At 51.7% G+C, this 25,615-nt stretch overlaps 1 protein-coding gene and 1 pseudogene across 4 annotated transcripts in view; one reads left to right on the top strand and one right to left on the bottom strand.

Annotated features, from left to right (window-relative positions):
* Positions 1 to 25,615, bottom strand: part of NTN1 (netrin 1) — a 194,685-nt gene that overhangs the window by 85,191 nt on the left and 83,879 nt on the right. The window lies entirely within an intron of this gene.
* LOC118502090 lies at positions 22,244 to 24,769 on the top strand (annotated as a pseudogene).

The raw sequence follows: 25,615 nt of genomic DNA on the forward strand, positions 1-25,615 counted from the left end.
CCACCTCTGCCTTCCCTGTGCCAGGATTTCACTGGAATGGCCACGCTCGGGTCATCCACGACCACAGTGCTGCAAATCTAATTGGCCCTATTAGCTCTCTGGGCATTGCCGAGAGCGTTCGCCTCATATCCTCTGCAATCTTGCTTCCTGTGACGTTCCTAGCAGCCCCCACACCTGGTGTTCTTCCCACAGCCCTGTCTTCCTTCCACGCTCGCCCTCGATCAAAGCTGGAGTTCTTGCCGGAGAACGTGGGCCTTCTCTCCTCTCACTTGTCTAGCTCCCTGGATAATCTCACCCAGTATCTCCAGTCCAGAAATCTGCTGTAAGCTTCTGACACATGTATCCAGCTCAGACTTCTCAAAGGCACTTCAAACTTAACGTGGTCTAAGATCAAAGTCATGACAGTCACTCCCAAATCCAGGCCAGGATGCTCCCATCCACCCACAAGTGCAAGCTGGAAATGGAGGCACCTCCTTCGTCACCTCCCACTCCCTCTATCCTGGTATCTAACCCATTGCCAAGCACTGTTCACTTTTACACGCCCAAATCTCTCCCACGTCCCTCTACTCCTTCCCTAGTCCGAGTCACAGGCATCCTTGGGCTGCACGGGGTCGTGAATTTGGCCTCTGACCCCACCCAGGAACCGGCTCCCAGTCGGGAGCTCTACAGACCACCCTTCCTGTCTGTCCAGTGAGGCGGTCCAAGAGGCTGGTCTGTTTCTTACGGCCCTGGACACGGAGAGCGGAACCATGGGGGCCTAAGCATTGGGTGGCCACCCCATTAGCCTGCCTGCCTTTGACTCTGGTCCCGAGGCCCCAGAGCTAAGGCCCCAGGTCTCGAGGGTCTGACACAGACGCTCACGGCCCAAGCCAGGCCACTTTCACCTTGCGGGCTGCAGCCGATGCCTTCTTCCCGGCCAGCACAGTGCTGCACTGCTGTTTTATTTTTTAAGTTTGTGTCTTTGTGTATTTTTGAAATTTCATCCTATAGTTTGCTTCTGTTGTTTTTGGAGGCAGGGCAGCCGTCGAGGCACTGTACACCAGAGTGGGGATGCGGACACTCGGCTGGGGCGACATCACCACCCCTGCAGAGCTCCCGGTCTTCATCACGGTCCCCAGCGACCACCCCCCTCTCCGCAAACCACCGCACGCTGCCGGGCTAGCCTTTCAGCAGCAGCATGCAGCTCTCCCAGACTGCCTGCTACCTGGTATAGGGGCGTTGCCTTCCCCTCTCCAGTGTGGTCAGCGCTTAACAAAGCGAAGGCGACAACCCTTTAGCAGGTCCTGAGATGGCCAAGTGGATTGTGAGGCAGCATTTAAAAAAACAGAAGCAAATGGGGTGAACCACACTCAGTAAGGGTTCATTAAAATTTTATTTTGGATGGATGAATAGATAGATTACTAGGTCATGATTCATCACCGTAAGTGTATTTTTACTATGTGTCATGGTCCAAAAACGTTTAATGTAAATTCCACTGAGTGTGGTGAGGGTGGTCCTTGAGGACAAGGGCCTGTCTTACCTCTCCCCTGCTGTGTTACCAGACACACAGGCATGCTGGGCCCACAGAAGTTCCTGGCAGACACCAAGAGACGAGGGATTGACTGAGATGCTGGAGAGAGAGAAAGTCTCTTCTCTCAGAACTGAAATCTGGACCTGGCCAGGTGAAGGCCAAGTCTGTCCTTGCCACAGCCTCACCTGCCACCCTGCAGCCAGGGTTTGGTGAAAATCGGTTTCCTCCACACTACCTCAAGGGAGGCCGGTACGGGCGGGTGGCCGGTGCCAGGTCTGAGAAATGGGGGCTGCCTGCCGGGAGCTCCCTCTGCCCTCACTGTGCCCGCTTCCCACCCATGTGGCGTCAGGTCTGGGCTTCTGCCCCCAACTCCTTCCTCCCACACACACACCACAGCCCAATCGAAAGATCCCAAGTGTCTCTCTCTTCTATCAGGCCCCTTGTCTGATCAGAAACCTGCCCTGGCTCCACTGAGCCTGAAGGACACATCTAGATTCCCCAGCTGGGCTTTCAAGCCCCTCACACACCCCAGTCCCTGTGTCACCCCCAAAAACTACCCCCAACTGTAGCCTGTGCTCCAGCCCCGCCCGCCCACCCCCTCTCCCTCCGAGACCCTGACTAAGCCCTCCTCCAGGGCACCACCGATGTGACTCAGAGCAGCCGTCCTCCCCCTCCACCACATGCGCCATCAAGAAACAGCACACTCAGGCACCCCTAAGGGGCTGCGGCCCTGACGGTCTGCTTGCTGCGGAAGGCTAGCCTGGGGCACTCCTGTGGGAGGCTCAGCCCCAGAGAGCTCCTGGCCAACCTCCATGACCTTCTTCAATTCCCCATCTTCAGCCTTCAGGTGAGGTTCTCTGCCCCTCATCCCATCTCCAGCCCCCTCCCCTCCCACCTACCCCCCACCAAGGCTCTGACTGCCTGAACCCCTGGCCTGGTACCTAACACAGCTGCCTTGTCTTGTCCACACTGGCCCCCGCAGAACAGTCTTATCTCCTTGTGTCTTTCGGTTCTCCATCTGCCCACAGCAGCACCCAGCGCCTGGCTGTCAGTGCCCCAATGATGCTCAATAAGACGGTGCAGATGGATTGACTGACGGAGAAGGGATGCCAGAGCACAGGTGGGAGCTAGGGTCTGTCTGGCTCTGTCTGCCACCTGGACAAGGACCTTGGTGACAACATGCAGGGAGCGGGGGACAGATCAAGACCGGGGACAGGCAGGAGGTCATGAGCCTCCTGGAAAGAGTGCGTTGTTGTCTTCCTTGCAGCCGCCCTTGCAGGAGCTCTTGGAGAGGACAGAGCTGAGAAAATTGCAGGCACACACGCCTTGGCCAGACTGAGTCCTGCCCCTCATCTCTGCTGCCCCATTAGAGGTCTATTTGAGCTTCCTAGGCCTGGGGCAATATCTCACCAGTAAAATTTATGCAAATGAAATAATGAACAATTTGGGGAAAGGAATGAAATGCGGAGCAGGATCCAAACCACCACAGACACCGCCGGCAGGGGTTTTCAAGTTGAGCAATCATTTTAAAGACAATTTAAAGTCATTCACCAGGAAAACACACACCGGGATTCCTGCGAACCAGCAGGCCTTGTGGCTTCTGGAGGCCATGGGCCTCACTGTGGGGAGCGAGGGAGGCTGGCTGGGGGAGGGGATATGGAGCCTGGCCTGTTGCTCACTGTTCTCCGTGATGGGACTGGTAGGACTTCCATGTGGCCCGCCCTGAGCAAACAGCCTCTGGCCTGGGCATCCTGAAACACCCATCTCCTTCCCAGGGCCAGACCCAGAGAAAGCTCCAGGCCCAGCCCAGGACACTCCAAATGCTCCCAAGTCTTACTAGTAAAACATGCCTGTCCCAGCAATAGGGCATTCTGTGGGTTCACTCATTCATTCAACAAATCCTCACACCCTTGCTCTGGCCAGGTAGCTCAGCCAGTTAGAGCTCCATGCCGAAGGTTGTGGGTTTCATCCCTGGTGAGGGCACACAGCAGAATCCACCAATGAAGGCATAAATAAGTACATGGAAAACAAATCCATGTCTGTCTGTCTGTCTCTCTGTCTCTTTCTCTGTCTGTTAAAATAAATAAATAAATAAATAAATAAATAAATAAATAAATTTCTGAATCTTCATTCCCACCATTCTGTGCAAGGGGATGGGGTGGGGGTGTAAAAAAAATAAAGAGGGGACCTAGTCCCAGGCCTCTGGGAATTGACAGTCTGGTGGGAGGGAGGCACAAAGCATGGGGGAACCTCAAAGTCCAGGCACTGACAGTGCGAGTGGAAGGTTTAGAAAACGCAGAGACCTTGCTGATGGAGCCGGCAGAGAAATCTTCACAGAGGCGTGGCCTGAGCCAGGCCTTGAGGACTAGGCGAAAGATGGGCACACGGGGGAGGGGAGGGAGGCTTTCCTGGCAGAGATGGAACACAGAACAGCGCGGGAGTGTGGGTCCTCGGCCTCACTCCCGACCCGGAAGCAGAGAGTCTGCCTGAATGGGGAGTAACTCCGACTGCTTTCTCACCATCCACATACACTCCGTTTTGGATACTACGGAGATGGGCCCTCCTACTGCCCTCGCTCCACCCACTTTCCCCCACAAGTGAGAAGCAGCGCAGCAGAGGTCAGAGGCATGGGCGTCCCACTGCGGGAGAACCCTAACTTCCGTGAGGAGCATGGTGGGGGTGGGCGGAGGGCAGGGTCTGCCCCTGGTTCCTGCGTCCTTTCTCTGTCCCCACACTGCACGTTCCCACGTTGCAAGGCTGAGGTGGGGAGGAGGGTGGGGCTTCTTAAAGGCCAATTTCTTTTTTTAAAAAAAGAGAGGATGAAGAAAAAAATGCATAATGTAGCAATCTGATAAAGCTCGGCTTGGACACAGAGGCATTCACTACACCACCCCCTTAACTGTGCGGTTGTTCTTGTGAGTGTTTCAGAATGAAGTGGATTTCGGTTTGGTTTGGGAGGCGGAAGAACGGAGGGAGCGCTCAGTCCACGGACCCTGGCTGCTGGCCCGGGATGGAAAACTTCCCGCCACTCCTTTCAGGGAAATCTGCCCCTTCCATACATGGCCTGTGACAGCTTCTCCCCAGTGGGGACTGACTCCAGAAAGGTTCCAGAAAGCGGAGGGTGCAGAGCACCAGGAAAATGTGGGGAAACGGGCTGAGAGTTTGCAGCAGGAAGCGAGGGCACAGGTGTCGGGTGTGAGTACACAAGCGTCAGTGTGGGGCTGTGACCCAGAACACGCTTCGGCGGGGAGTACACTCTGGGTGTGGCCCGGGCTCTGTCAACACTCACAGACACTCAGCCTGGCACAGGTGGGCCCAGGGCTGGAACTCCAGTCGCCCACAAGCAAAGCTGGTCCATTGCCTTGTGGTCTCTAGAAGTCAAACCAGATTCCCAGGGGGTGGTCTAAGGGCAAGGACTCCACTGCAGCCGCTCTAGAACCTCAATCTGCGGGTGGCATGATGGCGCCAGAGGTCCATCTAGTCTCTACAGAAAGAATGGGCTCCACAAACCATCGGCACCCACCAGTGCCAGGAGCCTTCACACCTCGGGAGGAACTCGGGCTCCAGGGAACATGGGACTTACCCAGCTCGCTGCTCCAGGGGTCAGGCAAAAGTCTGATGGTCACAAACCACCGAGTAGTTGATCCCTGGAAGTGGCTAATGAACTAATACTGCCAGGAGCAGGAGACAAACTGGGTCTTCAAAGATCAGGGGACAGGATGTGCAAAGGCTCAGAGGCAAGAAGCAGCCTCACACGAGAATGACAGCAGCATCGTCTGGTTGGCAGGAAGGCTGCATGGTGCGTGGTGGGGTGGTGGCGGCTGGAGAAGGCACAGAGGTAGGCAAAGGTGTGCTGGGGACAGGGCACTTTTGGATCCAGACAGCAGCTATCACACTTTCCACAGGCTGGTGACTCTCTGATGGTGCAGAAATACCAGATCAGAGGTGATGGGGGGAAACACAAAGACCTGGCAAAGGTGGGCAAAGACGAAGACCTCAGCTCCAGGAATGGGAGTGGAGAGGATGGTGGGCCTGGGGGCATCAGGAGTTGGGGGCACTGTGTCTCCTCTCGTCCCTGGGGCAGCTGGCCATGCCAGTTTCCAGGTAGAGAGCTCGGAAAGTTTGGGTCAGAGCAGCGGGGTCAGAGGTGCTGGGGGGGGCATGTGGATGGGTGCTCACTCAAAAAAGACTGCACCCTCTGGGCCTGGGACCCAGGGGCAGGCCTCCAAACTAGACCATCAAGCCCTGGAGCAAGTGTGCCCCCCCCCCCCGCCCAGGGCCCAATACTGAGTGGTCCTGATGAGGCTCATTTCGGGTCTGTAAGCACCCAGCAAGCAACCAGCAAGCAGAAGACCCCAGGCCTCATGCTTAGACTGTGAACTGCGGTGATGCAGGGGCTGTGTCTGCACACTCACTGGCACTGGGGCCGTCCAGCCGGGCAGTGAGCGTGAGCATCTGTGCAGTGAGGAGCCCCAGAAGCCCGGGCTGCCATGAGGACCAGCTGGGTCTAATGGTGGGGTGAGCATCCGGTCTGACCGTTCCCCACTCTTGCTGCATAGTGCACTTGCCTGGAAAGCTTTAAAAGGACAAAAGCACAGTTTCCCCACCCCCGAAAACGAATTGATTAGTCTGATTGATTAGTCCAAGTAAGCTCCTGGCTGGGCGGGTTTTTTTAAAAGCTCCCTGGGGTGATTTTTAACACGCAGGGAATAAGAACCTCACCCTCCCCCATGTGATAAAACCAGCTTTGTTATTCACATAAGATCCATAGAGACAGGTAGAGGAAGCAGTGGCTACAACCCCAGAAGTGCTAAGAACTTGGGGGGCTGGTGGCACACTCAGTTACCACTAAGGAGAAACTGGCAAAAACCCAGTCGTCTGAGGGCAAGAGGAGAGCTATCATCAGCCCCAGAACAAAGGGGTCTGTATTTGGGGGAGATCTCCATTTCTGTGATTCAAGAGGCTCTCACCCATTCATTCACAGTTCTCGAGGATAGGCCCTTTCACAGTGTGGAAGGCCACACCTGGCCCACTTGCTTCTCAGTTCTGCCAAGAATGAAGCAAGGGCCCCAGCTCACAAACCACATGCTCACTACAAGTCTAGACAAAAACTGCTGGGTAGACCTAAGGCCCAGGCTCAGGCACAGCTGAACGCTGGGACACAGGGGAGATGGCTGTGCCCATGCTGGGCTGCCCAGCTCTCTGCAGCTCGTCCTCCCGCGGGCACCTGACCTCCTGGCCACGGCTCAATAGGCCCAGTGAGCGAGGACTGCAGCCAGACTACCTCTCCGAAGGACAGGTCGGGGGAGGAGTTACACCTGATGCTACCAGCTCAGCGCTTTACGTCTGCCTTCCCAGAGGCCTCCAGACGATGCTGTGTCCCTCTGACTATCCCAGTGGGAGCCACAGACTTCCCCACTGGAGGCCCCTGGGGGGGACAGGGAAGGGACAAAACAGTTGCCCAGGGCTTGAAAAGCTGGCATGGCTCTGGGTATGAATGTGGTCAGCAGTTTCAGGGGAGAAAGAACTCGTACAGGCTGTGAGCATTTATAATCTGTGCGGGGAGTTGGCCATGACCTTAACCAGTAGCATTTACAATACTCCAGGAGTCTGGCTGGCCCACGCTCATTCCGACCCTCAGTCGACTGGAGCTCAGCAGTACCTGTGTGGACGTGCCATTCATTCCCTTGCTGATTCGCCTGATAAATGTATAGATCAGCCATGTGCCAGAAAGTGTGCTAGGCCCAAGGGGCACAAAGGAGCACAGGATTCAGTAGCTGGCTTGGAAAGCATACACACTAGCGCAGAAGGCAGACATGATCTAGGGGGTGAGCCCCTGCTCGGGGTGTCGGGGACATTTGGGGTGTGCACAGGGAAAAAGGGTTCAAAGCCAGTGAGGGATGCACTGGAGTTTCCCAGGAGGCCAAGGGCAAGGGCGCTCCTGGTGCAGGGGAAGGCAGGAGCATAGGCTTGGAAGTGGGACTGCACAGTGTTTGTGAAAGCACACTGCTTGTTAGTGGACAGAGTGAGAAAACACTGAGCCCTGAGTGTGAGCATGAGGGGCTTGGGGAGAGGATGAAAGAGGGTCCATGGGCAAGTACTAAAGGGATGAGTGGGTGCTGTAGAGAAACCACCCCAAAAGCCAGCCTTTATAGACCCAAGGGGCATGCTCAAAGGCTTCTATTTACAGACAATGCAGACAGAGGCAGAGACCACATTCATTCATCGACAAGGAACCAAGGAAATGCTATGGCCAAAACAAAGACAAAAGGGACATGGCCCTGCTGCCCTCTAGGAAGCCAGAGTCTAGTGGGGAGACCAAAATGGACCATTTAAAAATGGGGCAAATGTACTTTATTGAATACATTCATTCATGTATTCATTCATTTATTCATTCATTCAGCAAATATTTATTGAAAGCTACACGCCAGGCACTCTGCCAGGTATAGAAGAGTCAGCAGTGAACAAACAGACAAAAACCTCTGTGGCCAGTGACTGAAGGCAGACAATCAACAGGGCACAAAAAATGTCGTATGGCGTGCAGGACAATAAATGTTATGGTAAAAAAGAAGGCAGGAAAGGAGGATGGGGTGCTGAGCATCAGAGAGGTAACTGGGACACCGTGCTGATGATAGGTAAGGTCAAACACCATGCCACAAGGCCTTACAAACTTGTGTGGGATAGTATGGAGCTTGGAGGCCATTCAGGTGTGGGCTCGGGGCCTGCACCAGTGTTGGGGGCAGCAGGGAGGAGGTGACCCACTGGAGGGGTGCCAGGCAGACCTGGAGTCACCAGCATGTGAAAAAGAATGCCCTGAGCCATTTAGGGTCCAAGAGATGCCAGGGACTGAAGGGGAAACCCAGAGTGGGAGCAGGTCTGGGCGTGCAGGTACACTAGGCCTTGGGTGGTTGAGTTTGAGGGACAGCCAGTGAGAGCTGTCCCCTCCCGGACAGCTGCCAACCAGCTGCAGCTTTGGGGAAAGAGAGTTTACCAAACAAGATCAGAAACTCCTGAAGGACAGTCTCTGAGCCACCTGCTTCATCTCTGATCACCTACCCCAGCACCTAGGAAAGAGGAGGAGGAGGGTCTCCTTGCTACCTCCCTTAGTCCTCAGGGTTACCTCTGTCTTAGAGCTGAGGGGACAAGAACATGAAGACCTGACCTGTGAGAATGACAGAGCTGGGAAAACCCACGTCTGACCCACCCCAAAGGCTCTGCCCTTCCCACCCCATTACCTGCCTCCTTCAGGTGAGAAATCCAAACTTACAAGCGAAGTCACATCAAGGTAGAGAATAGGACAGACAGCCATCGACCACTGGACCCAGGAGTCACCAGACTTCCAGCATGGGTGTCGGAGCAAGCTCTTGATGGCTTTCAGGGACGAAGACGTAACTCCTAGAGATTCTGAGCACCAGCACGCCAAGAGCCTGCTCTCAAACAAGCCACCTTCTTATACAGCCTACGCCCAAGCAGCCAGCTGACTTCAAGAGGCGTGGACACAATGGCTGGCCCAGTGAGGCCACAGCTTTCAAACTCTTTTTGTTAACCACGATTTCACCCACCCCCAGATGCACAGTCTTCTACATTTTGCCATTTCTGGAACCAATGTCAGCCAGGCAGCCAGGGTGGCTTGCTAGTCATTGGCTGCAAATGGGCATCTAAACCCGCAGCGTGAAAGAGAATGTCCTAGAAAACACAGGCACCGACATCTCAGAGAGGAGGCTGGGAATCAGGTGGGGGGAGGGAGTGTACATGCTGGTGGCACATAATGTGGGGGCATTCCTGATTTCATTAACTTTTTCCTTTTAACACAGGCACAGACCTTAGACTCCAAAGAACCTAGATGTGAAGAAACTCACTAGGTCACTCAAGGTAGTGGCATTTGAAGGGACTGTTTCCTCCCAGAAAGGAAAAGCCATCAGGGAGAGGAAAGTACCTAATGAGTGGCAGCAGTCAGAGCAGCTGAAACGCACAGTTCGGCATTCTTTCCACTGCATCAGGCCGCTCAGCGCGTCCACCTCCATTCCTGACGCTGCTCTTCCCTCCGCAAGGACCGGCTCTCCAGGGCCTTCCAGATAAAGTGCCTTTTAATGAGACCCACTGGCGTCTCCAATGAACGCCCCGTAAACCCAGTTCCATGCTGGCTGGAGTGTTTTTCAATTTCCTCAGGTCTGAGCTCTGCAAAGACGTAACTGAGGGTGTTAATCTCGGCCCTCGCTTTTTTGCTGGACTAAGTAATGAAAGCGAGCCCTGCACGGGATAGTGTTACTGCCGAAGGGGCCTGCAGACGAGAGCCAGCCCCTGATTCTGCGAGCGGAGAAAGGAGGCCCTGGCCCGGCCACTCAGGGCAGCGTCCAAGACGGGGAGGCAGGCCCCTTGGTTCATTTCTGAATTCTCTTTCTTCTGTTCCATAGCACCTCGGATAAACGTCAACTGAGAGGCTTTTTGTGTGTGTTTGTTTTTAGCTCTAGGGACCATTTCCTTCTGTTCTCTCAGTGCCTGGAAATTCCAGGAAGGTGCTGATTTTGGTCACGACTCTGCACTCGACTCTGTACTCGGTTTAGGTGAACTTCATCCAGGCAGCCCTTCGAACAGGGCAGGGATGCAACACTGTGCCGGCCTTGAGGGACAGGTGAGAGGACTCCCTGGGTGATATAGCAAAAGAACAGCTATGTCAAGGACCCTGGGTTCTTCCTCCTTCCAAGAATTGAATCTGAGGAAAACACCCAAGTACAGCCTTAGGTTTAGGTGAAGAACCTTAGTCTAAACAGAGTGTGAAGCAAGGCGGGGGAGTGGGAGAAAATGCGGGGCATTCCCTCCACTGGGCACTGGGGACAGGGAGCAATTCAAGATGTCAGGCTAGGGAGCACCTCCACCTCCACCTCCCTCCAGCTGGTCCCCTCGGTCCAGGGCTGACTGCCAGAAGCATCACGTTCATGGCCCAGCCTTCTGTACCCTCCCACTCCACTGGTAAACCACAGGAAGGTTCTGGAGGGGGGAGGATTGGATTGGAAGCTCTCGCTCCCAGACCGCAGAGGCCACAAGAGCCTAGGATACCCTCAGATGAACTTGAAATTTTTTCCTGATTTCTAGGAAGATTAACTCCACCGCCAAGCCACTCATGTCTCATTAATAAAATCATTGATGATAGCATATTTTCTCAGGAGACTTTCCACCATTCCCCAGGGCTGGGTTGCAGGTACATGGTACTTGCCTCTCCAGCCCCCTGAGCCCAAAGTGGTTTTCAAGGCCAAGTGTGCCTGCCTATCAGAGGCTGAGTACGCCCAGGGAAATCAGGCAGTAGAGCCTGGTCCCTTCTCCTCTGCATCTGCTGCCCCTCTGAACGTCCCACTCTCCAGACTACACCAGGATCCCCAGGGCCACACACTGGGGACACAGAAGCCATTGCTCTCACTCTTCACCACAGCTCCAACAAGTGGCGCCAAGCTTCGGAGTCATGCAACCACTTGAGAAGGACCCAGGGTCATTTCTTCACAGTTGTTCCCACAAGTAGCCCACCAAGTTCTGGGGGCACCACTCCCACAAGGATCCCAAATGTGCCTGCTTCTCTCCATCATCCCACCTGCACCAAAGCCTCCATCACTTCTGACCTGAAACTCCCAAGTCCTCCCCTGCCTCCTACAGAGTAGCCGGGCCCATCTTCTGAAGATGTAGACAGGATCATCTCTTGCCTCAGCTCAGCACCCACCCTCATTCTCCCTTTCCTCTTCTCTGCCCCCATGCCACCCAGCCCCTGCCTACCTCTCTGCTCCCATTCCCCCAGCTTTCCTCCTTCCACTTGCCCCTCCATGGCTGCCTTCCCCAGGTCCTTCTTCAGGATGGAAAGGGGCACAGGTTAGCCTGCTGCACAGCCTGTCCCCCAAGTGAAAATGAGCCCATTAGCTCCTCACACAAACACCTAACCTGGCTCCCCACTGCCTGGACACCAGCACCCTCAGCTGGTACCTGTGGCCCAGAGTGGGATGCTCTCAAGGCCGCAACTCCCGACATGGCTGGATGCTCCCCTGTGTGTGCTGACCTCCTGGGGCTCCCACCAGACCCTTAACCACAGACCTCCTACGAGTCGTTGGAGCCAGACCCCCAAGCCCTCCTCCTCCCTGGAACCCTCCCTCACAGTTCCAGGGCCCGGAGCCCAGCAGGCCAGCATGGGCAGGCAGAGCATCCCTGGGGGTCCACCAGAGTGTCTAAGCTCTTTTATGTGCAAAGTATGTTTTCATTTCCTTCAAAAACCGAAGGTCATGAAATCCATGAGGGACTACCCATTAGCCCTTTGGTTCTATATCACCCACAAAACCTATTAAATTCCTTATATGCTCTATTATTCTCTTTCAAATGTGTCTTCCTTGTTCCCACCCCATTCTTCACACCATCCTCATCCTGATTCTCCTTTGGGGTCAGGCTGTGGCGGCGCAGGGCGGAGACTTCTGGCCCTGACACTTGTTGGCTGGATGGCCTCTGGCAAGTTACTTAGCCTCCCTGAGCTGTGGGTTTCTCATCTGTAAAACTAACACAACACCTAATTTAAGGGCTTTCTGAAGATGAGATCAGGTGATGTGACAGAGAGCCCGGCACAGTGAGGGGCAGTAATGCCACACAGAAGGCCCTTGTGAAGTGTAGGAGAGACGCACATGCATACAACAGAAACAATGATAACTGCAAACACACAGCACGCGTCAGGCACTGGGAAATGTTCAAATATACTAGCTCATTAGTCCTCACAACAACCCTGGGAAGCAGCCCATTTGACAGACGAGGAAACTGAGGAAAAGTTAAGGCATTTGTCCAAGTGTCATAGTGGCGGCAGAGTCAGGGCTCAGACTGAGGCAGACAGGCCCCAGGGGCTGGGAGCGGGAAGCTCAGCCACCTGACTGTGGCCTTGGCTAACAGAATGAGGGCGAGCACTGAGAACACAGTTCCTTTTAACCCCCCACGGCATCTACTACCAAGTAGGGCACAAGCAGGCAGGCGCTCGGTAATTAAACTCTAATCTGGGAACAGGACACCCCTGCAGGGTTTCCACTGCATCATCGACTACTGCCTGGTCGCCAGCAGCTCTTCCTCATCGTCACTATCACCAAAGGCCTCGCTGGCAGAGACAGTATGGCTGAGTGTGGTCTGAGGGTGGCCCAGGCCCACCTTGGGCCCTGGGTGTGGCCAAGGATCCCGTGGAAGTCTGGGCAGACCACCCGGCAGGCTTCCCACCCACACGCTCCCTCTAGCTCAGGAAGTGGAAACAGAGAGAAGGTGGAGCGGGCAGAGCACCGGGAAGACACGTCTGTCTGACTGACTGTTCCAGCAACAGCCCTGCAGTGGGAGTGAGGTGGGGCTTCATGTCCTCCACCACATGTCCACCCTGAACTCCCACCTCCCCACGCCCACCGCTGCCGGGGAAGGAAAGAGCAAGGACTGTGCCCGACACACCCAACTGGGAGAGAAAAGCGTCTAGCAGTCAAAGGACATGAGTCAGTGGAGTGGGGCTGCTGGTTTTTAAGAAAAACAGGTGCGATTATGACATGATCGTGCAACCAAGGGATCCGGGCTGACACAGACCTGCCTTTCCTGGGTGCTGGGCGCTGTGGCAGGGGACAAGTCAAACATTTAGTAACAGACCTCAGCACTCACTGGTTCCAGTGACAAAGTCACTATACTCAGGATCCCTGAAGAAAAGCTTCAAAACATACAGATGACTTACAGTCACTAGGGAAGAAGACAGTGATCGCAACACATGCAGAGGCGGGACAATGAGGCCAGCAACCCCTGGCCTTCTGCGTGCCGGCGTGCCATCCTCGGGGCTTCCCCAGAGCCCTAAAGTGTGCCCTCGGCCACCGGAATCAGAACAGGGCGAACTCGGCACACCAACAGAGAGAGAACGTAATCCAACAGAAAGTCTACAGTGAGACCTACTTGTTTCACACAGTGAGGGGGTAAGTGGGAGGGAAAGGGCGGAAGGAGTAACAGCTGGTATGAAGGCAGCCGGTTTCCCGCTCGGGAAGGGTGGCGTTTCTATCTGCTCCCGCACCTGCTGCCACGCGGGTCCTGGCAGACTGAGAAGCCAAACTGCAAAAATTACTAGGAGAAAATGTATAGTAAATATTTCTAGAATCTTGGGTTTGAGAAGGCCTTTCTACAGGACAGCACCAAAAGCAAAAATCCTAAAACTTTTACCTGGACACATGACAATTTTAAACTTGCTACATCAAAAAACACCACAAATTTTAAAATTGAAATAACAATAAAATCCATAACAACCTGAGAGAACTATTCGTAACATAAAAGATGGACAAAAAGTACCATCTTTAATATACAAACAGTGCATTAAGGGAAAAAATGAACTCTTTCTAGAAAAATGTATAAATACCCCAACATGTAATACACAAAACATAAACTTACAAAAATGTTCACTTTTCCTTGTTACTTTTCAAAAACATACAAATTAAAACAACCAAATACCACTTATGTCTTCTAAGTTGGCCAATATTTTTTAGAGCAACTAATGCCCAATACATTTAAAGAGACAGGGACACACATTTTGGGGACAGCAATAATGAAACATGTAGCAGAAGTTTAACCTCGTGCTTACTCTTCAACCTGGCAGTCCCAGGTCTAGGAATGTATCCTTAGGGAGCACTGGGAATGCCACGTGGAAGGATCCTCAGCACAGCAAAGTGTAGCATGCAACAGATCTGAAAACAACCCGAACGTGCATGTCTAAATGCCTGATTAATTGTGCCATGGTCCATCCAGAGACGCAATGCTACACAGGCACACAACACCACAGGTTAGAAGACTATTCGATAAGATGGAAAGGTGACACAAATATATTAAATAAAGAGTAGGGTGACTGCATGTGTAACAGAAACACACACACGCGCATAAAGGTCTACAAGGCAATGGATACTCTAGGGGTTAACACCGTCACTCCAGCGGGTAGGATGAACTGCATTTTCCTTTTGTCCCCCTAGTCTATTACTTTCTAATTTTTCTACAACTAACAGGCATTGGTTCAGTAACATGAGAAATAAAACAATAAAAAGTTTAATCACAACAAAAGCACCAGCGCAGGGGGCTTGGAGCTATGCCTACAACCTGTGCACACCTGGGTAAGCCACACTCCATGAGACCCACCCCTCTGCTCAGGGTCATCTGGTCAGGGGGATCACTGAGAAATTAAAGCGCTGCCCAAGCCCCAAAACTTCCACCCAACTCACCATTAGCTGGTTATGAGTCAAACTTGAGGGGACTTCCAGGTGTGTGTGGGGGTATGGCTACTTAATAAAAAGCATAATTCTGAAACTAACTTCGTAGAACCCCAAATTGCACACAACTGAGAAAGATAATATACCCCAGGCACCAACCAGGTCATAGTCCAGCTTTCCCATGTCAAGAGGAGGGTCACTGACCAATTGTGGGGGCGGTGGTGGCTGAGACACTGAGAGCTCTGGGAATGGTGACAGGAGGACTGGCTTAAGGAAGTGAATGCCATCACCGGTCACAGGTGAGGAAAAGATCGGGGCTATGAAGGGGGAGGCATTCTGTGCCGTGGAAGGGCAGCTGTTCTGTGTCTAGGGACAAATGTGCTACTGACCAGAGCTACCAACCTGGGCTGGGCCCTGGGGCGGCTGACCAGGTGCGGGAGCCTGCAGACCATGTTCCTCAGGGGCGTGTGCAGAGGGTGGGAAGGTGGCAGAGCCTCCCCGGGGCTGGTGAGTGAGCAAGCGCAAAGGGTCCCAATGCTGGAACAGTAATAATCGTAATAATCACAGAGCAAGCAGGCTGTGAACAGACACTGATCAACGGAGAAGATGGGGGAGGAGATCAAAAGTGGGAAGAGTGAGGCGCCATTGCCAGGAGGCAATGTAGGAGGAGACGTTAACCACTCCCCCACACACGTGCACAGCCAGAGAGGGAGCAGCCCCAGGAAGTTCAAGGGGAAAGAAGTGAAAGAAGGCCACAGGGAACTAGAACCCGAATATAAATGGCCTCTAGGAAAACAAGGAGAAAACCATCCCTCGGGAGGAGACAGGAGTTTTATCACCAGCAGGGTCATTAACAAGCTGGCTGTGGGGACCCAGTTCTTGAATGACCAGCTCATCCCTCAGGGGAATTTCAATTATGACATCCAGCTACCTGTCCAAGGATTCCACTTGGACCCCTGCACCCTAATTTTCCCTTGCCCTTCATGGCCCGGCACTGAAAGGGGGCCGACCTCCTTTCTAGTCCCACCCCTCAACGCACAGGATGACACACAGCCTGGCAGTTTAATCCTCACGGTCCTTAATTGTCTCTTGTCCTGAGGCTCACAACAGGTATGCAGGGAGACCCAAAGATGTCCTCACTTAACGTAGGTAGGTACTTGGAAACTTCGAGTTTAAGCACAACCATGTATAACAAAGCCAATTTTACCATAGGCTAATTGATAAACACAAGAGGTAAGTTCCTACTGTATAGTCCTGGTCACAAACACATCACCTAACTTCTAAATAAAGACTCAAAACACTTCTAATACTAAGCATTGAAATAAACGTGAGCTATATATACATTCAAGAAATGTTAATAAAAACAAGTCAGGTCATTATTTTTCCAGCCCACTTATCCCTGTTCAGGGTCAGGTGCCCGGTGCCCGTCCCAGCAGCTCAGGGCACAGAATGGGACCCACCCTGGACAGAACGCCCTTCCGCTGCAGGGCCACTCACACACACAGCCTCGTGCTCTTCCTGGGACAACCAGGACGTGCCAATTCACCACGCATGCACAGCTCTGGGAGGCGGCAGGTAGCTGGAGTCCCTGCAGAAAACCATGCTGACGTGGGGAGAACGCATCCGCTCTGCTCACAGCGGCCAGGGCACCGACGGGTTTTTTCTCGTCAGTGCTTTAATGATGTTGAACAAAACAATGTTCGTTAGTTCAGGATCTGCTGTACTTGAACTGTTGAGGTCGAACCAAACCTTTGATCACTCATCACCAAGGACTAATCGACTCTTGGAAAAACCTGAGTATTTTTAAGCAAAAAGCAAATGAAAAGGAAAGCCTGTACTGAGCCAAACAGCCCCCTGAGCAGCAAGCAGCTGGTACGAAACAACCCGGGGACGATGTAAGCGCCGTGAACCGCAGCAGCAGAGGAAGCTGCTGTGACGTGAGAGGGGTGGGGGGCAGGACTTGGGACATCTCCATTTGGCCCCCACCGATACTGCCAGCCAACACCCTGCCAGCAACCTCTCGGGGGCTTGTGAGTTTACAAAACCTAAATCCCGTGTGGCATTGAAGTCGTCACCCAAAGCATCAGGTATGGGCAGGCTTGTGCCCCGCCACAGGGACTTGGGGAAACCCCCCTAAAAGTCTGGTGGGGTGGCAAGTGTTCCAGCCTCTCCTCGAGAGGGAAAATACAAAACCATCAGCTTCTGCCTACCTGGTCATTCACGCAGCACTGCCCCCCACCCCCACATCCTTAGCACAGGTGGGCGAGGAGTCAAGCATGCCAAGTCCTGGGGGCTCCTCCTAACCGCAATTTACACTGCACTGCGGCATGCGGGGCCTTCTTCCAAGCACTCCTGAGAACTAGCTTACCAACTTAAACAAGCAAAAGATCTGAACAGACATTTCTCCAAAGAAGATATACAAATGGCCAATATGCACATGAAAACAGGCTTAACACCGCTCAGCATCAGGGAAACGCACGCCAAAACCACGGTAAGACACTGATGCACACCTCCTGGGATGTCTAGAATCGGAAGAGGCAAACACTAGCAAGTGCTGGTGAGGATGTGGAAAGAGTGGAACCCTGTGCTTTCCTGGCGGGAATGTAGGATGGCTCCGCAGCTTTGGGGAACGGTCTGGTCCGGCAGTTCCCGGAGACATGAAACACAGGGAGGGGAGTGAACACCTGCTCCAGGTCTGGCCTGCAGCGAGGGTGAGCGAGGATGGGGAGGGCAGGGAGCTGCAAACCAGCGGGGGCTCCAGAAGGAATCTGGTGTTTATCAAGGACCTGCCACTGTGTGCCAGAGTCCTGACAAGTCATTCCAAGTTCAGGACAATCACAACTAACGCTGCCGCTGAATGAACCCCTTCGCCAATGGCCCTGTGAAGGCTGTTAACACCCACCCCCCCCACCAATGCTACCAGGGAGTTCACTCTCTGCTGCCCGCAGGGCCTGTGGAGCCACCCGGAGAAACAAAGCTCAGTAAACCAGCTCAGGCTCCGCCAGCCTACTGGAAGCCCACCCTGACCAGGCAGCTGTTTTGATCTAAACCTGACTCAAGAATGTTGTTTACTATATAATCCCAAGATAAATTAGAAAGTTCCCTTGGTTTTACTTTATTTTTTTAAATCAAGTCACAGAGCTGTCTAGTAAAGAACAGTTAAGTAATCAAAGACAGTTTAAAATCATGCGTGCATCACTGGTTCATGAGAAAATGTCAGAGCTGGTAATACTCTGATTTGAAAAGGAGATAAACTCAGGAGGGCACATCAAACTATTATTGATATGTTCACTTCTTTAAAGCTGGGAAAGTTAAAGATAAATTCTGTTTGGGCTACAAATAAAATACTGACATTAGAAAAGAATTAATTAATCCTCACACCCCTTGGAGGCAGGCACTGACATCAACTCCCTTCTACAGGAGAGAAAACTGAGGCACAGGGAATAACCTGCCGAGGGTCATCTGGCCAGCGGCAGGCCTGAGCTAGGAGCAGGCAGCGTGGCCTGCACCCTCCAGCGCTGCTGGAGACCGCCTGCAGCCCCGACAGAGCACCTGCCTCTCTCACAGGCAACATGGAGGGGACAAAGGGGGGCAGAGTCCATGACTCCTAGTCCTTTCTAGAGCATGTCCTGTGCAAGATGACTCCTGCCCCCTGCTGTGGACCCTGCCCCCACCCCAAAGGTTTGGTGGTCAGGGAGAGAGGGCACCTGCTTCTCCTGCTGGCACAGACCCAAGGCCAGTGGCCCCATCCTGGGGCTCTGCTGTCTTCATGCCTCAGAAATGCACAGGCCCGGCTCTCGGCCTCAACAGCCCTTCTGCATTTGCTCCACCCACACACGCGCACCCTTCCCTGGGGAAGCAGAGAGCCTCTGCCATTTTCCCTCCCGTCAGCGGCCCGGCCCCTCTCCCTAGCTCCCGATGACAATCTGTTTTATGTCCTCTCGGCCTCCCTGCCCTGTCTCTCGGCTTTCTCTCTATTCATGCGCTGTTTCCTTAGACGCTGCATTTTTTCCTATAACATCATGTCTGATCCAGACTTTCCTAAAAGCACCCTTTCAGGCCTCACAGCTTCCCCGGTGTCGCTCCCAGCTGGGCCTGGGCTGGGCAGGACCTGCACCGAGGCCCCTCCTCCACCCAGTGGGGCCCATCTCTGCCCACCCCCCACACCCATTCAGGGAGTCACAATACACATTTTCATATCAAAAGCCACCCCTTGTACCTCAATCACAAATCCTTCCTGAAAGTGGACAAAATATAGTCAGTGATAAAGAAAATAAATAGAATGTGCTCAATGCTTAAAAAATATTTGTATCCCATACTTGGACTTCAGTATAGCACGATAGTCTCCCAACTTCTACTTCTGGTTGACCTTCAAAATAATACATTTGTCATCACCTCTTCTGAGGAGGACAAGGGGTGTCTTTCCACTAGCTCTGTGAAAGGGCAGTCCCCAAGCAATACAAACAAGACTCTGTACCGAGAGGCAATTGGAAGCTGACCTCCTGGGACCTTCTAAAGTGACAATGAGAACGTGATGGATGGCAGTGTTCTCTGGCCCCGGCTGTCAAGCTGAGGCAAGCCCCATCTTCCTCGGCTCCACAGAAAGGCCTGGGACTCCAGCTTTGGAAACAAAACTGGGCTAAGTCAGTGAGATGTGGAAGAGAAAGGGGGCGGGAGGGGAGGGGCCTTGGGAGGAAGCCCCCACCATCACAGCGCTTCCTTCAAATGGTTCATGGAACCAAACAGCTAGTAGAATCTCTGGGAATCACACAGCTTGACTTTCTGGAGCCAAAGATAGGGCAGCTAAGGACCAGTGAAGTGAGGACTTGCAAAGGCCACCCAGGGAGTTAGTGAGAGGGATGGGTCAAAACTGGAGGCTGTTTCCTGACCCCACGAGGGCTCTGCCCAGGATACCACACTGCCTGCCCTCTCCATGAAGCACCTGCTCCATCGTCCTGGGTTCGGGGCTCTGCTGAGCCACTTGCCTGTGTTCAGAGGGATCTGAAAAGCTCACAGGCCTCTTCTCCAAGAACAACAGAGCTCTCGCCAGCACCGGTTAACCAAGTAAGTTGATGAGGCCCACAGGCGGCTTTCCGGGCTTCTAAGAAGCTTCCGCATTCTGCCCCCTGGAGAAACAAATGCTAAGACGTTGAAGAAAGGGCCACCCAGCCTGTCTCTGGGGCCTCCACCCTATCAGCTCATGTTTGTTTTGTTTATGAGAGGAAAATTCTCCGACTGTTCACAGAGAGGGAGACGTGAGTTCCCCTCCTCTGAGGCCTAGAGGGCAGCAAGGACCTCCCTCTTGAGCCTCGCAGGCTCTCCTCCATCACACGGGGCCGTCAAGAGTAGCAAGTCCATCCAGGGCTGCCCCAGACCCCCCAAGGACCTCACCACAGCCTGTCTGTTGTCTCCGGGGGCTGAGGCCTCAGAAAATGTCAGCGCCATGTATCACAGGCCCTGGGGGGAAGATGAGTCAGTGCAAAGAGCTCGCTCCTGCCTGCCTTCTCTCCTTCTGAGGCCTCCTAGTATGCCGGCAAGCTGGTGTTTAAATGAGCTCTGGCACACTGGAGTGGGAGCCTTCCAGCGTTTATCAAACCCTTCTCCACATCTCAGCCGGGATCTGTCCAGCTCCATGCACATCTGCGGACAAGGACTCTGTTTCAGCGCAGAGATGGGGCTCTTTCCCTGACTTGAGCACTGAGAAGGAAACTGTCTTGGTCAACAGGACGCCTGCACACCCCAGCCCGACCCTGGGGACACATGTTAAGCTGACGCCAACAGAGTGGATCTTCGCAGCACTCGCAGAACTGCCTCCATCTCCTGCTCTCCCACCCAAAACTCGAAAGGTTTCCTCTAAGGCCTCGCACTTCCAGAATCAGTGTCAACATACCCTCTGGTCCACCCGGAGGAGCACGAGTTCACCCGTTCTTCATCCCCCTACCTTCACTGGACCTTGCCATGTGTCACGGTCCCCACCCTTAGGAAGCCTGTGCTGGAGGAGGGTAGAGGAGTGGAGGCAGACCCTCGGGCCGGGAGGATTGGGGGGCAGAACCTTCAGACGCAGCCCCGGCTGAGCACTGCCCTCCACATTTCCCCCCACAAGGAGGATGCCCTGAGCACTGGGCACAAGCCCCCACCGAGGGGTTTGGAAACACAAAAGCTGCCCTCAGGTGCTCCACACTCTGAGGAGGGAGATGGACACAGATGCAGATGCGGTAAGTGTCCATCTTTTCCTCGATCCTGCTGTTTTCCCTAGAGGTCCATTTGTTTTCCTTTTACTTATCTTTAAACTGGCAGAATCTGTAAAGTTCAATATCTGTTAATGGACAGAGTGGCCCACCCTTGGCCCCTTCTCAGCCCACTTTGCAGGGGTACAGTCACCAGCTAAGCTCCATGGCAGCAGGACAGGTTGGGAGCCACTGCCTGTTTTCTGGGACTTTGTCAAACTACATGCCCAACCCGTAGGGCTGTTCTTCTCCAGGGGAATGAATGGCACCTCACAGAACACATGCCCTCTCTCAGAATGTGCTCTTCCTCCCCTACGCCCCCCAGCACTGCACCCGAACCCCCTCCCCTCACATGTCCTGCTTTTAACCTTGTTCTTCTCTGGGATCTGAGGAGTTTGCCTAATGCAGTAGGTTGAATAGCCCCCAGAATACACATCCATGCCCTGATTCCCATGGCCTATGAATGTGACGTTATTCAAAGAAATAGGGTCTTTGCAGATGTAATTAAGTTAAGGTTCTTGATATGAGATCACCCTGGATTTAGGGTGGGCCCTAAATCCAGGGATGGGTGTTCTTACAAGAAACCGGAAAGGAGAAGACACAGCGGCACACAGAAGGGAAGACCACACGAAGAAGGAAGCAGAGACTGGGACCGGGCATCTCCAAGGGTTGCCAGCACCCCACAGACACTCAGATGGGGGCAGGGACCAAATTCTCCCTATGAGCCTCCACTAAAAACCAACCCTGCCAATGTGCGGATTTTGGACCTCTGGCCTCCTGACTGTGCAAAAACAACTTCTGCTGTTCTGAGCCCCCCAGACTGGGTGGGTCTCCCAGCAGCCCTAGGAAATGACCGCATCTAGGTCCAGAAAGATGGAGGAGGTGGGAGGAAGGAAAAGGAGTTCTGCTCTTCCCACCTCCAGGGGCAGCAGCTAACGGGGTTTGGGGTTTTCTCAGTGAAAGAGAAGCTGGCACTCTGGGTCAGCCGGCATCTGATGGGGAAGCATGATTCTGTCTTCACTCAAGCATCTGCATGACACAAAACTAGGTCAGAGGACACAAAGGACAGAGGGGAAAATGACAATGACAGACTAGGAGAAAAGAATGGCACCACATACAACAAAGCATTGTAACTAGAATATATAAAGAACTCCAACAAATAAACAAGAAAAAGAACCCAACAGAACACACACACACACACACACGAATATTCATGTGACAGAAAGGAAACCAGTATGGCAAACACACATAGGAAAAGATGCTCAACCTCACTAATAATCAAACAGATGCAAATTTAAACAATATGCCCATTGGACTGACAAAAATATACATGTCTGATAATATCAAGTGTTAGCTAAAATAGGGGAAATGAAAGCTTCCATATAGAGCTGAGGGGGATTGGAGCAATCATCCAATCTAGTAGTGGTGGAAACAGCCAAACAATTCTGGTTCTTGGTGTCTACCCTCGAGAAATCTCATATATAACCCCAGGAAGGATAGACAAAGCTGCTGATTGCAGCAATGTTTACAAGAAAAAACTGGGGCGACAGGCTGAATGGCCACTAGCAGGAAATGGACAAATGAATTGCAGCTTGTTTATACAATGTCATATCATATGACCCCGAAAATGAATGAAGTAGAGCCTGATGAAGCAACATGGACCCATCTCAAAAACACAGCAACTGCAAATGATACATCTGGTGTGACAGCCTTGCAGATAAACTCATTAACTCGTACACAACACTCTGTATTGTTCATAGACACACATATGCAGTAAAAGTTGAAAATATGGGAAGATAAATCAACTATACTATTCGTCTCTGGGAAGAAGAGAGTTTAGTGGAACAGAACAGAATGAAAGGTATATCAGAGGTACTATATCAACAATGTTCTCTTATTTTTAAAAAATTTTAAAAAATGGAAGAAAAACAAGCAAGCACGTAATTATCATATGAAGAAGAATATCATAACTTCTTGGACAGTGGTCAGATAAAGTGCTCTGGGAGCACAGAGGACAGACTTCTACATCTTTCTACCTGAAGGTGGTGGCTCTAGAGCTTTGAAAGAAATAGGAGCAGGGAGGGGCAGCGAAGGTACCAGAGACTGTGACATCTCTGCGGCTGCTCAGAGCCCCATTTCTGGGTGGCTTGCTCTGGGCCGTCTGTGCCCCAGGTGCCAGGGCCCAGGAGCCCAGGGGAGAGGAAGGCGAGGAAGCTGGCTCCTCCCATCCCAGCAGCATGGGTGTGGGTGAGAACACAGTGCACAACCAAGAGCATATCATGGAACATCTAGAAGGTGTCATCAACAAAGCAGAGGCGGAGATGTCCCCACAACAACTGCAGCTCCATTATTTCAAAGTGCATGATGATGATGGCAATAATTTGCTTGACAGCCTAGCACTATCCACAGCCATCACTCATGTCCACAAGGAGGAGACTATGAACAGGCACCATGGACAAGTGAAGAGGAGCTAATGAACTTAACAGATGGTGTTTTAAGAGACAAGAACAATGATGGATACATCGACAATGCTGAATCTGCAAAATCACTACAGCAGACACTTTTGACCATCTCCTAGTTAGCATGCAAATATGACCCACTATAATGTGATAGAACATTTTCAGTAATGCAAGATAACTCATTTCCAATTACTGCTGAACTATTTTGGTAAAAACTTGTAGCCCTTGTTACACTGGGGTAAGAAAGAAAAATCAAAAGAAATAAAAGAGAAGAGACATGGGGCATATTATAGCGCCCACGTACTGTTAAAGCTCTTGTCGGACAAGGGATTGGTTATAGAATCTTTTAAAGAACATTGGATAATTGGAGCTGAGTACTCAGGAACATGATGCGAGCCTCTTGGTTTTAGTTCTTGCTACTTGAAAAGTAAGACAAGCTTTGCCAAGTGAACACACTTTTCAGCAACAGTGAAGGAATGGAATGAATGCCAAATGTTGCCCCTTGTGGGTCCTGTCTCTTCAGGTAAACATGCTCAGTGTTTTGTAAAGTTCTCCTGGCCTAAATGGTTATGTGCTTTGGGCAGGTGAGCACTGATTAAGTTATTTCAAAGCCACAGCATTAAAACCAAGGTGAGATATTGAGTTCAGCTAACCACAAAGTCTGTATCTTCTGGCACTTTGAATATGACCCACCATTGACCTAAGTGATGAACCTTTTTCAGTTTTTACATATTTTATAAAATTACTGCCATATCCTTATACTTTATTTCTTTTATGTCTTCTTCAACCTGGGAGAGACCTTGAACTTAAAAGTGTTCTCTAATCAATAGCAAATGTTTTAGTTTTCTTAATATTGCTATTTAACTCTTGTTTCTAGGGTCTCATTTTTTCGGTTTAGGAACTTAGGAATGTGAGGATTTATCCCTTCTGCCTGATACAGAGGCAGTAAAACTACTAGCTGCTACTGCCTAAGTGAGAAGTGAAAAAAGGTCTGTCACCAAGCACAGTGATTAGCCTGATGCAAGTTACATTTAGAAGGAGTGTTGTTTAAAGGATCTCTCCTAGCCTAAATACATGAATTCTTTCAGGTCGGAAAAGATTAGGAAAGAAGCCTAAATATTCCTAGCAGTGTGAATCTCAACACTAGCTGAAAATGAAAAGCAGCAGCAAATGTAATTTGGTTTATTAGATGAGGTGGACACCCTATGACAGAAAACCTAAAATGATGATTGAATGGAGGGAAAAACTGATACATTTTTCTGTAAGAAGTACAGAGACTTATTTTCTTCATTAAAGTATTCTCATAAAAAAACACGTATATTTGTAAAAATGGATTCCTGTGTCAAGTATTTGTGCAATCAGAACTGAATTGTAAACTATTCTTGTAAAATATAGTTTGAGGGCCCTGGCTGGCATAGCTCAGTGGATTGAGCTTGGGCTGCAAACCAAAGCATTGAAGGTTCGATTCCCAGTCAGGGCACATGCCTGGGTTGCAGGCCACGGCCCCCAGCAACCGCACATTGATGTTTCTCTCTCTCTCTCTTTCTCCTTCCCTTCCCTCTCTAAAAATAAATAAATAAAATCTTTAAAAAATCTAGTTTGAAAGATTTATATAATGAATTCTAGATATCTGACCAATAAAACAGATAGAACAACAAAAAAAAGATAAATAGGTGGGACTGAGAGATGAGTCTGAGAAAAACTTCCACAGTACCTATTCTTGCTCGCTTGGGTAGTCTGGGCCAGACTCATTTGCTACGTTTACTGAATGATGTCTTAAGTTTTCAAATCTTAATATGTAAATAAAGGACTTGAACACTTTATATTTATCTTTCCAGGCAAAACTACAGAGGTAATGGGTGTGTAGCTGCCAGATTGTCTGGTCAACATCCAGGGGCTGGAGAATTGGAATCCCTTTTCAGGCTCCCTTGCAGCTAGTTTCTGTGTGTGATTTGCACTTCATATGAGTCAGCGGGGGCTGTGGCAGGGTACGGCACTGTTTCATAGGTTGGGCTGTGTGGGAGGCAGGGGTCTAGAGCTACAGAGATGGCTCTAATACCTGGTTCTGCAACTTCCTGACTGTAGCAGAGGCAGTGGCTCCCTTGGTGGCTTGTTTTGGGGGTGGTTTTGGGATTTTGCTCCTGAAAGTCCACCTTAAGTTTTTTTTTTCAGTCCTCCCAACAATTCTGAGAGTTATCTAAA

This window comes from Phyllostomus discolor, chromosome 8 (genome assembly GCF_004126475.2).
Source record: "Phyllostomus discolor isolate MPI-MPIP mPhyDis1 chromosome 8, mPhyDis1.pri.v3, whole genome shotgun sequence".
Lineage (NCBI taxonomy): Eukaryota > Metazoa > Chordata > Mammalia > Chiroptera > Phyllostomidae > Phyllostomus > Phyllostomus discolor.